Source organism: Osmerus mordax, chromosome 25 (assembly GCF_038355195.1).
Source record: "Osmerus mordax isolate fOsmMor3 chromosome 25, fOsmMor3.pri, whole genome shotgun sequence".
Lineage (NCBI taxonomy): Eukaryota > Metazoa > Chordata > Actinopteri > Osmeriformes > Osmeridae > Osmerus > Osmerus mordax.
In genome coordinates, this window is record NC_090074.1 from 3,835,685 (window position 1) to 3,848,420 (window position 12,736).

The window sequence follows — 12,736 nt, forward strand, 5'->3', positions numbered from 1 at the left end:
CACTCGAGGATGTATGAAGATGCAATATCCAGAGTCGAGCTTTTTTCCTTTTTCACGGACACGCAGTACACAATACCTTATTGTTCAACACCACTAATCCAAACCACATATGATTTAAATACATGTGCTTTTGGACAATTCCCGTTTAGTTTTTGTAGGTAGGTGTCACGATGAGTGCGGGAAACAACCCAGGAGAGAGAGGCAGGGTCACCAAAAGAAGGACGTCACTTGTTCGTGTTCTACTTTGCAAAATAAAGCAACTGCAGGGACACTCAAAGACATTAGCAACAACTGACCAAGACTCAACACAAAACAGAGACTTAAATATGAAAACAAACAAAAACGCAGGTGATAAAACTCAGAACTAGGTAACAAAACTGCAACAGGTGAAAATGGGACCTTTGGGCGTGGCCACTGGCGCCCCCTAAGGTCATGTGGGCCGTCCTTGGTGTGGGGGGTAGTCATGGCCTGTTGTATCAATGTGCCAATTTTCAAAACGTTGTACCAAGGAGATCTTGAGTTATTGGGCCAAATACATTACTAGAATAATAATACGAAGAATGCCAACAAACACAATAGGATCCTAACTAAGGAACCCTAAACCACAAATAAATACAACAGGTTCAAACCATAAAAATGTACAGCACTGGGTAATAGAAAGGGGATGTACAAAACAATTTTACGCAGGAAACACACAATGCAGATGTGATAACAGGTATCATTGACTGGGCCCTTCTGCATGTTACTAGTCCAGAAGGGAGATTCACTTGAGTGGTTCCGTGACAAACCTGGACACTGTCCAGACGACATTTGTACGTCAAGTTGCCTTCCGCTATAGAAACAGCATCTACTCCAACCCTCCTCGCTCTATATTTCAGTCTTTCTCTCTCTCGCTCTCTCGCTCTCCTCTTTTCCTCTCACTCTCTTTTCTATCCATCCTCCCCCTTTTCTCTCCTCCCCCTCTCCGGCTTTCGCTCACTCCGCAGTTTAGCCTGACATGGACCGAAGCCCACACTTCAGGAGGATTACCCAAAATGCATCGGCGAAATCCGACACCGTGTTTTGTAGAGCACCAAGCCATTGGAGACCAGTGTTGGGAACAGGCAAATAAAACTGTCACACAGGAGTACATTTTTCACTCATACGCACTCTTCCCCCCCGCCCCCCCCCCCCCCCTCTGCAGTAGTAATATGTTTCCCTTCATCAGCCAACAGAGAGACTTTTTGTTCTTCCGTCGAAAATATAATTGAAGACGACAGTTGCCTTTAAGCAAGATAAAAGTACCCCCGTGGATTCATCTCTCTCCTATAAAAACAGGGCAGTGGCATGAGTGGGAGTTGGGGGCGATTAGCAAGGGGGAGGGAGATGGAGGAAGGGAGTAGTGAGGGAGTGAGGAGGGTTGGTGGGGGGGGGGGGAGTCCTGGCACTGAGGTTGTGGACACCCCCTGGACTTCTTGGATGGGACGGGAACTTGGGACTTGGAAGAGGGCCGCTGGGACACCTCCTGATATCGAATGTGACGTGATCCTCCAGACTCTTTCGTCTGCATCGCTCACGGACCATTAGGCATCTAACCTCAATTTTACGTTCCTATACTCAGTTCGTCTGTGGCCACTGTCCAGCAGTGACCTCCGGAATATTCTAGCAAAGTCAGCTCACACCTCGTTTCCTGTACATAAACAATCAATCTGTTTCTGTTTTACTTTGATTGGGTAGATTTATTTAGTGGCTGTATACATTTACTCTGTTACACTCCTGCTTTGATTGGGCAGATTGTTTTAGAGCTTTTGATCTCCGTATTGTGGTTTTCAAATCCCCGACATAGAACATCAAATAAAACCTTGGCACAGTTATGAATCATCGAAACCAAACCGAAAAAGTATCAGCCAAAACCGCCATTGTTGAAGCCATCAAACCTCACTGCTTTAATAATTTCTATAATAGGATCGCCATCTCTCCCGCCAATCTCTCTCTCTCCCTCTCCTTCGCTCATTATCTCGCTCCCTCGCTCTCTCTCTGCTCAACGGTGGAATTCTAATAGGAGATCTCGTGGTTTGAGTGCTCAGCGGTGCTCAAGGAAGCCAAACCACAGTGTCCTCCTCCTTTTCTTCACAGGCACAGCGAGAGACGCCCTGGGAGAGATCGGGGGGTCCTTCGGCATCGAGGTGCAATCAGACGCGGGAGTGCTTGGCCCAGCACAGCAGCAGCTGGGGTGACTCAGCCATTTCAAAGAAAACTCCAAACAGACGATTAATTCTTACAATCCGAAATGATTTACAATATCATTCAATATTCATATCTCACGCTGCCCTGGAAACAAGTAAAAGTCACGTTCTATATTCCCAGATCTATGTGCTTGTTCTAAACCAACCTAGGTGTACTGCCTGATCAAGACACAGACTCTGTCTGTGATTCTAGACTGCAAGCTGCCCTGCACTAACATCATAGCTCCAAGCTACAGACAGAAGGAAAAATATCAGAACAAAAAAACAAATACAAACTGTCCATAAAAGGTTGCATTCATATGATGAGAGCAGCTGGAGGGCAAAATAGTCTATCCTTTCTTTTCAATCCATCGCCACTAACGCAGCTGCGATCCCTTACGTATAACATTTGAAGCACAAGTTTTCTGGAAAAAAAGATTCACCTCTCCATTATTTTCAACCAGTATGTCCTGACAGGCTTTGTCCAACTGATGGTTATAAATGACAGGAAGTGACGTTGGACCTTTCTCACACAAGTCCCCCTGCTCGGCTGAGGAGACAGGCATCAGAGCACAGACACATCAGCCTGCTTTGCTTGGAACCGACATATCTGCTTCTCCTAGCTTCAAGTAATTTTCGACTTAAACACTCCCTAATTCCCCGTTCTGCTTTATCTCCGAGCCCTTCTTCTGCAAAGCTACGAGTTTGCCATGTCTAATAGTAAATGAGAGACATTTCTCTTGGAGGGGTCCCAGCACTTCCTTCTCCTGCTAGCCTTTCGCTACAGACATGTGGATCAGCTTTGAAGACATGGAGCGGGGAGGATTCAGTCTGTGGGGAGTCTGGAAACCACGGGCGACTTTGTGAATCCAATTCTGATCGTTCGTATCATCAGCAGTTTTCTCCCGGGGACTTCGGAAATGTTCCATTGAAGTTTCGCTTTTCGCTTGAGATACGCTCCGACGCTAATAAAGTCAAGAGTTCCGGTTAATGATCCATCCTCTTCTACAGTACTGTAGATCGAAAACCAAATCAACTTAAGGAGCTGGGGAGGAATGGAAAGGAAAGAGAGAGATAGAGACCGAGATAGAGATAGAGAGACAGAGAAAGAAACAGAGAGAGCGAGAAAGAGAGACAGACTGACACAGTGAGAGAAGCCTGGGGAAAGAGAGAAAGGACAGAAAAAAGAACATCTGACCATCGACAGTTCAGCATCAACCAAATGCAAATCACAGTAAATACCGGCGGTATATCCAGCTAAGCCCTCTTTGCTGGGAGGCAGGGGCCCCACGAGGCAGCCTCTAACTGGGCCCGGTTTGAAGGGCGAGCTGGGGATTTTAAAGTCAGACTTAATAAAAGCAGAGAGAAAGAAGGGTTCCCATTTAGAGGGAGTGCAGAAAGCCTTCTCTCAGCTTCCATTCAGAGATCTGCCTTTCGTTATCCTAATACTCAACCCCTTTTTTACGGCCTGTTATCAGAGAGTATTTATTGCGTCGAGGAATGATAATAATTACTAGGGTAAACCGATGGGGGTGTCGTTGCACTGTTTCTGGAGCACTTAGTGCACGTTCAAACGATAAAACCTCGGGAGCTTTTTCCGAGGGAGGTTCCTGGGAAGGGGTTGAACACACGCCACATGAAAAACCGAGGAGGTAGGCAGGCGGCCATCTTGGAAATGTGATGGGCGGAACAGGGCCCGAGTCTGTGACAGGTGACTTTGAAAGAAGAGAGAGAAGCAGATCAACTATGAAAGATAATTTGTCATCTGCTACCATCACCCAGTTGACAGTAGTTCGTTGGAAATGTAGGAAACGGGAAAAATAAGCTACTGGGCCTATCAACAGTAGGCTTATATTTTCTTAAATTCACAGAAAAAACAGTTTCTCTGTACACCATCCTTTTTTCAATTTCATACAACCAGAGACCTTTAAATCGTCGAACTGAAAAAAACAAACAAAGCCACTTCTCCTTAGTCTGCAGTCAAAAACGTTGCTCTGCCCTCGCAGGGTGCAATCTCTTCTCTTTACTTTTGTTTTCCTTTCTAACTCGACTCAAAAAGCCGATACGGTATCAGAGTCCGCAGGCTTCCTCCGCGGAGAGTAGGTGGGCCTCTGAGTCTCCGTCTCTCTGCTGATTCTCCCTGTTCTTATTGATGCCATGACTGACGTTAACACGCGTGAGCGCAGGAGCGGCAGAGCTCTCCTACGTCACGCCAACGGAATGCGGGTCGTACCCCGACACGTGAGAGCAGGAAGACCTGGGATGGTTTTTATTTTTATTTATTTTTTAATATTTTTTTATTCAATTTGAAAAACCTGCAGGAGGAAAACAGGTCGATCTGTGGACCTGGATATGCTCGCGGAGGCGCACCTCTGTCAGAAAGGAGAAGCGCGACGTAGTCAGGGCGTCACGAAGGGACGGCGATCGAACAGGCCCGCTCTCTGTTTGGCCTCGTTTACGACACATCTGGTCAGCGGGGTCTGTTTTACACGACGGCCTTCTCATATTGCACCCCCCCCCCACACACACCCCCACCCCCATCCTAAAGAGAGAAAAAGTGCTTATAGACGTATCTCTTCATCCATCCAACATTAAATCAATATAATATAATAGCTGTCACAGTGGAACATTATAAGACTCCAACAGCTTTTTTTCCCCCTTTTAAAGGCTTGGTGGAGTTTTTTTTGTTGTCCTTTTGCTTTTTCCTCTGCGAGTCTGGCTGTTAGTTCAACTGTGTTTTCTTTAGTTGCATATCTACTCTAGGCCTCTGGCTCACTTCTCGACAGGGTGAACGAGGAGAAGAGGGAGTAAGGGCAAAGGTCAAAGAGAGAGAGGAGCAGAGGGAGAGAAGCAGTAACGGGAGTACTGGGGAGGGGGGGGGGCGAGAGAAACAGAGAGATGGCCGAGAGATACAGCAGATTGATTGAGTGACCAAAGAAGCCTTCCAAGCTTGAAAACGTATAAAAGAACCAGAAAAGCTGGAGAGAAAAAGACAGGGAAGGGGTGGGGCGGGGGGACTGGGGGGGGGGGGGGAGAGGGAAAGGGAGTATTGGAGGGAGTTTACAACTTTGCTCTGAAGTCCTCCAAAGCTGTGGTTGACATCCTGACAATCCTCCCAGACTAGAAGCCTGACAGGCAGCCTGGTTTCGGGCGCAGCTCCCCTGCTGACGTCACCACGGAGAGCCTGCAGGGCCGGTGTGGAGGAAAGACGGAATAATCCTGGCACTCCTTCACCAGCCTCCTTTGTCTCTCTTCCTTTTCGTTCCTGCATTCCCCTCCAACTGGGTGCCATCCATGTGAACTCTGAACCCGAGCCTAGCAACGACAGCCCATAATAATCAGTCCAAATAAAAGCATTAGTAAAGTAACGGCCAGACTATCCCACACCCTTCTTTATGTGTGTGTGCGTGCGCATGTGTGTGTGTGTACAGCGAGTGGTTCTTTGTGTGCTGGCCACATCACCACTGTAGTCCTGTTCTTCTCTCCTACAGTCCACACCCTCTGGCTGCTTCCCAGTGACCCGACGCTTTGCCGCCGGTCTCACTTAACGTCCACATCTCCAATTGTCGTGCGTTCGTTCTCCCCGCGCGTCACCCTCAAACGCTTGTTACGCCGTCGCTAGTGTTGCAACGTTGATTGATGAACGCGAACGAACCAAAACTAACCATCATTTGCGTTGATACATAGTGCCGATTCGTGGAGACATTCCTCAGGAAAAGACCGTGAAGAAAGACAAATAGAGCTTAATTTATTTGCGAAAGTTGACCTTTGTGCCTTTGTTGAAAAAGTGCTTTACTGTAAATCGTTAGTATTCAAAAATCTATTATTTCACATAATTTCTGGAAACTCAGAACACTGAACTTTTGTTTGGGGTCGCTTCAACACACAGAACTGATTAGATTTGTTTCAAACCAAGCCCAAACAAACCTGCACACGTTATACTCAAGACAGAAATAGATCCATTGGCTCAAACTGAGCATTTCTTGTTGACGTCAAACCAGTAATAGCAGCTTGGAGACGGTGTCAGAGTGTAAGAAGCAGGTCTCTATAGGTGGCTGTGATTCACTGCCTCCTCTCCACTCTATCTCTCCCTCGCTCCTCTAACCCAAGTTTGTGTGCGTGTGAGTGAGAGAGAGAGAGAGAGAGAGAGAGAAACAGAGTGAAACATTCTGTTTTCATGTACAGTATGTTTGTGCGTGAGAGAGAAAGTGTGTGTGTGTGTGAGCGAGCGAGCGAGAAAATGCGTGAGAGAAAGAGAGAGAAAAAGTATGTCGGTCAGCGAGAGAGAAAGTGTGTGAGAGAGAGAGAGTGTGTGTGTGTGAGCGAAGGCGTGCGTGTGTGTGTGTGAGAGAGAGAAAGTGTGTGACACAGCGAGGGCAGTCCTGTGAGGCTAGGTCAGCCCAAATGAGAACCAGGCTCACTCAGGCTCAGCTGGCTCCTCTCTCCTGTCACTTTTTCACTGTTGCTTCTTTTTCTCCAACCCGCAAAGAAAGAAAGAAAAAGAAAAAGTGAAAGCTCACTAAAAATAGTTAGTCAGAGCCTGAGCCAGAAAGGGTCTCTGACTGCTTTCCATCCTCCTGTTCTGTTAGTCACGCAAGTAGCTTGGACAGAAAAGCTCGTCACACAGAGTAGGAAGCAGAGTACACAGCACACCTCTAAATAGGACCCTCGGGGGACCAAAACGGAGCATGTGTGTGTATGTATGTGTGTGTGGGTGTATGTGTGTGTGTGTGTGTAAGGTATTGGAGGGCTGTGTGAACTAGTGTGTCACCCCTAGTCAGGATTGGAACCAAACTGGAATCTAGACCCCCTTCTAAGTTGAACCCCCCCACACACACACACACACACACACACACACACATAACATAACATGAATGTGTAAACGTCGATGCGCTTCTCTCGTTTGCCGCTGTCATGCTTTCGATTCTCACCTCTCCTCTGCGGCTCAAGGGGGAAGTCGGCGCTGTGTGATTGGACGCTTTGGCGAGAGGAGATGGAGAGTCCTCGGAGTGGCTGGAGGGCTCGATAAGTCGCCGAATGGGTTTGAGGGGGGTTTGCGGGTGGAGATAAAACCTGGTTACGTGATTGAAGCTGAAAGGAAACAGGTGTCGGGGGGGTCAGAAAGCTTCTGGCCATGCCTAATCTGCACATTCACAGATTGTAATGATGCGTGTGTGTCTGTTAGCATGCGTGTGTGTGTTAGTGTGTGTGTGTGTGTGAAAGACAGAGATCTGCGTGTGTTGTGAGCAGCACACTGAGGCGAAGGAGTTGTCTCGATAAAGTAGAAGAAAGGGCGATGCGGATGGAACGAAGGTCATTTAAGGAGTGTTGTTCTATGATAGCAGAGAGTTTTATGCTAGTTTTACTGTCCCCTCACAGCCAACGTAGGCAAACTAACCAAGCTCCACTGGACGAGATGGGAAACAGAGATGTTGCATCGAAACGTTCCCGTATCGTGTTTTCCATTGCATTAGGACTGCGAGTCTAAAACGGAGATAATCTCTGGCATTCAGCCCTTGAAATAACAAATCCGATGTTTACCCAGACGCGGGTTCTAGAAGCAAACTACAAAAGAAAAAACTACCAAGCGAATTCTTCGAATTTCGACTTTGCATGATAATCTGATCTCTCCAAAGAGAAATGTGCAAGAAGAGGAAGTCCTATGTCAGATTGTCCTGGCCGAACAGCCCGAGTGATATCTTTCAGGTGCTTACACAGTCTTTTCCCGTCTCTGAACGACTACAAGCTCAAACAATAATGGCCGTTCCGTGAGGCTCGCTTGTCTGAAGCGAGGGCTGCCACGCAGGTTTGGGAGGGTCAGGGTTGTTAGAAGATGGCGTCGAGCACCTACGCAGTTCCTCATTAAAGTGTCCAGATGGAGCCTTTGCTCCTTCGCTCAGAGTTAACAGTTCAAACGCGTCCCAAAACGAGAACGGAAGGGAGATAAAGAGGAAGAGAGGATGAGGGTTCGGGGGGAGAGGGGGAGGAGGGGAGGAGAGAGGGGGAGGAGAGAGGGGGAGGAGAGAGGGGGAGGAGGGGAGGAGGAGAGAGCGGCAAGGAGGGAGGGGGAGGAGGGGAGGAGGAGAGAGCGGCAAGGAGGGAGGGAGGGAGGGGAGAATACATTTGATAATGAAGTTGGGGAGGAGAGGGAAAAGGAGGTAGGAAGGAGGACAGAATAGAGAGAAGGCGGGGGGCGCGGGGGAGGGTGAGGTCAGAGCAAAAAAGGAGGTTGAACAGAGAAAAGGGAGGCTAATAAAAAAACAAAACGAGGCTTCAAGGTTGCAATTAAGACACAGCGGCTATTTTCAGGACAGCTTCTCTCTTGTTTTTCCACCTCTCGCTTTCTCTCTCACGCTCAAAGCCTCTTCTGAGATGGCGTGCTGGAGCAGTCCACCAGGTATCACACCCTGCACCGCAACCTTAATGAGCACAACATTTAGACTATGAACGTTTTGGTTTATAAGTCTTAATCAGGGCTAGGCACGGCCCCAAACCTCGAACACTGCGCACTGCATACACACACACACACGGTAGCCTAAGTGAGAATGTAAAGGCACTTCCTCATAAGCCGACAGTAACACGGTAAGCCAAACCTACTGCAATGTTTAGAGGCTTAAACGTCCTAGTTGAACTACAAATAGCCTTGACCAATGAGGATGCAAACAAGGTATTTTGTGGGGTGCGCTTACTTGGAATGTTTTCTCATGGAAGGTTCTGGCATTTCGGGAGGAGAATGAGACTTATCAAACTGCGTAATTACAAGACTGCCATACATGGCGTTTTGGCTCCAAACTCTTAAAGGCCCAACGGTTCCCTTTTACGCCGCTGACATGCTAACGATTAAAAAACGAAAAGCAGCAGATTCCAAAAACTGTCAGGGAGAGAGTTCCTTTTCTTGACAAATGAAGGCTAAATGGAAATTCCAGACCCGTACTCCGTGGCAAACGTTTAAACGGTAATAAATTTCAATCTTACACTTGGGTCCGTGGTGTGGAGACTGAGCCAGAAGGCGCTTTTTTCCTTGTTTATTTTTTCGTGATCTTGGTTTCAAGGGAGATTGGACTGATACTCAAACTGACCATCTATGATGTATGCTGTGTACCATTCATCTGAGGGGACGTAAAAATCCGTTGAAACATACAGTAAACATGGCCGTGCAACCATCCAGGTCCACGCCCGAACGAACAAACTTGAACACAGCTCACTTCCTCCGCTCAAAGTGACCATGCTTGTGTATTGCAGCAGTGCGAGACAAAGGAAGGCAGATTAAAACAGTCGTGTGTCTTGTGTGATTCGGCTATACCGTGTTTCTGTGTGTGGATGTGGGTGTAGACCACAAAGTCATTAAGGCTTTGTGTTAAATTGGACCACTGGGTCAAACCTTTGGGTTGTGGTTGTAGCTAGGGGTAGACAGGGGCTGGAGTTAGGACCAGGGCTGGATTTGGGACTAGGGCTGGGGGCCAAAGTTGTGGTCAGGTCCATGGCTTTGGCTGGGACTACGGCTGCATCTAGACCTAGGGCTAAGTCTAGGAGTATGGGAGATATATAGGATAAGGAGATGGGGCTGGGGTTAAGGTTGCAGTCAGGCCTATGGCTAGGGCTGGGAATCGAATTGAGGCTGGGGCCGGGGCTAGGCCTAATGCTGCATCAGGGCCTAGGGCTAGGGCTGGGGTGTAGACCAGGACGAGCAGCCTTGGGAGGAAAGATCATAAACACAGCTGTGTGTTGAGGTCGATGTGAGCGAGGGGCCAGCACGCACATAGCACGCATATTGTTTTTATTGTTACCTTAGACATATACAATGACCTGTCAGGATTTGGAACGGCTCCCCCTTCTAACTCACTGCAGAGGTTATGTTGAACACACATGTCGTATATACACACAAGACAAGGCCAGTGAAACGGCTCGATTCCCACGCGATGATAACCTTGACTGCAGAGAGGAGGATTTCTGCTCAACGAACGGCGACTGATCCTTCGCGAACTCGGCTTTGCCTCGACCGCATTCGGCCGCGGTCGTTCCCTTTGTGGAAAGGGTTGAGGTGGGACGCTCACCTTTGCTCCCCTAACAACGTCCACCGGTGAACGCGTGGCCATTTTCACGTTGGAGCTGCCGGAGAAAACTAAAATACTCATTGTGCCAAAACGAGTCGAAAAGTCATCTTTCAGCTCTTCGTACCTGCTCCCCGATAACAACAAATTGCTAAACCTATATGGTGGCCCTTTAGTTTACAACCTCCACGCTTTGCCGTAGCCGCTCACATCTGCTCCGACCCAGCGAGAGAGGACGGTGGGGTAACGGCTTGCATACTTCTGTATGATGACCAAATGAGGCAGAAATCCTGCCGCAGCTAAGCAAACACGTCTGTTCTCCATATGAGACAAACAAAAATCAAACTCCTCGGCCGCCGGCGCGAGTACGTCAACATCGAACATGCCGTAAACCCCTCAATCGGTTTGTCTGGCCTACCACAAGGCTCTGGACGTCACGGGTTCAACTACTCCATCGAGTGCAGTTAAAATGGGATGGGCCCTCCTGAACCAAAATCCTTATCTCGAAGCGATGAGGGTTTAGGTTATAGGTGCTGATCTGTGGGCATCTGTGAAGCCCTCTGATATTGCTCGTAAAAAGGGCTATTGGTTCAAAGGAGATTTGATCAAGGGTATCACATGACTTACTCACATCGCTGTTTCAACTCCAGGTAGACGGTATCTAACCCTGTTGGATGGGCTGAACTCTCTCCTGATTAAGATCCTGTCATGACTCCCGGCCTAATCAGCCTCCTTTCCCCTCCCCCTGTGTGTGTGTGTGTGTGTGTGTAGTCATAGTAGCTGATCATGACCTTGTTACTGTTGTAATGTTCACCTGTTGCTGTTGGTCTCTCCTTTTAAATCCTCTTTGCCAGATTATTTTGCAGGACTCCTTCATCCTTGTTGGTGTCGGACTACAGATTTCTGGATTATTTAGTGGAGTATCCTGGAGTATGTGGTTTATTTGCCCTTGTCTTGGGGTTAACCCAGAACTTACATGTTTTCGTTGTTTTCCCAGTGTGGATTTCTTGTTTTTGGTATTCCTGGAGACATTTATGCATTTAGCAGACGCTTTTATCCAAAGCGACTTCCAAGAGAGTTTTACAAAACTGCGTAGGTCACTGATCATAACAACGAGATAGCCCAAAACATTGGGGGTAGCCAAACATGAAGCATACATTGTGAAAACCAAATAAGTCCCAAAGGAAAGAATAATAAGAGCATGTAGTTAGACAAGTTACAATTAAACAGCAAGAACCTCAAAAGTGCAGAGACCTGATTAAAGAACTCTTCCTTTTGTCGTCCGCTGTGTGTGATTCCTACCACAGATCCTGTTCCACTCACTTGCCCATGTAATTGCTATTATCCTTGTAATTAGACCTTAGGGTACCAATCTATTGGTTTCACTGTCTTAACTTGTTAAGTATTTGGAAATAGTATTTTTTTTCACAAGGTCTGGTACAGTAGAGCCCAGCAGCTAGATCTTCTTGAGAGCCAGATGGAGGCTTTGTGGATGTCAGGCCCCTAGTTTTCTGGCCCCATGCCCCCAGAAAGGCCGCTCCAATCCTGGACACAACCCAGCCCCCCCCCCCCCCCCCCCCCCCCCCGGATAATAGCCTTTTAATGAAGGAACGAATCTGACTCTGGCTCGGCAGGGTTACCGTTGAAAGCCCAGATGACTGGGACATTGTTGCGCTTTAATTGCTTTTTAATTCACCAATTCCAGGACTTTGGTTTTCGAATCAGAAACGCAGAAAACACAGAGACAGAGAAAGAGGAGCGGACTCCAGTTTGTCAAAAGAGATCAGTAGGAATTTATTTGCTTTTTAAATATATGTACAGTGGGTTTTCTGCCCGCGGTTCTGCCTCGAGGTACTGGCACAAGTCTCAGAGCGGACCCCAAAACGGAGGCTTTCCAACCCCCCGGGCGTGACGTCGTCGACCAGATCGCTTCACGGCCAGTCAGTTCTGAACGGGAGGTTACAGTACGGGGGGTTTGGTTTGTAGTCACTGGAGCAGAAGCAGGGCCACCTTGGCACGGGGTGACGGTTGGTCCCCTGTCCCGTCGCACCCGGTAAGCAGCAGACGTCCGAGTCCAACCTTCCACTGAAGACGTCCAAAACACAGCGATCACCTCCGTAGATCCACAAAGTGAGCAGGACCATGGGAAATCAAAAGGAGAGTGCATCCTGGGAGAAGACAGGGCTGGTTTAAAGCTTGAACGTCTCTCGTTCGCTACTGGAGCAGATGTCCAGGACCAGACCCGAACAATGGGAGCACAGAGAGGACAATGTCGATGGGATAAACACACGTGACCCCGGACACGGCATTCAACCGCCGTACGAGAGACAGAAAGAGAGCGAGAGACCTAAACATATGTTAAATGCTGTCAAACGAACCCGAAACAGAACAATGATGTAGTCATTCGACAATTGTGTTTTTGTGCTATTCTGGTTGGACTGCGACTTTAATGAAAGGAATCTTAGTGAGCTTTCACAAGGC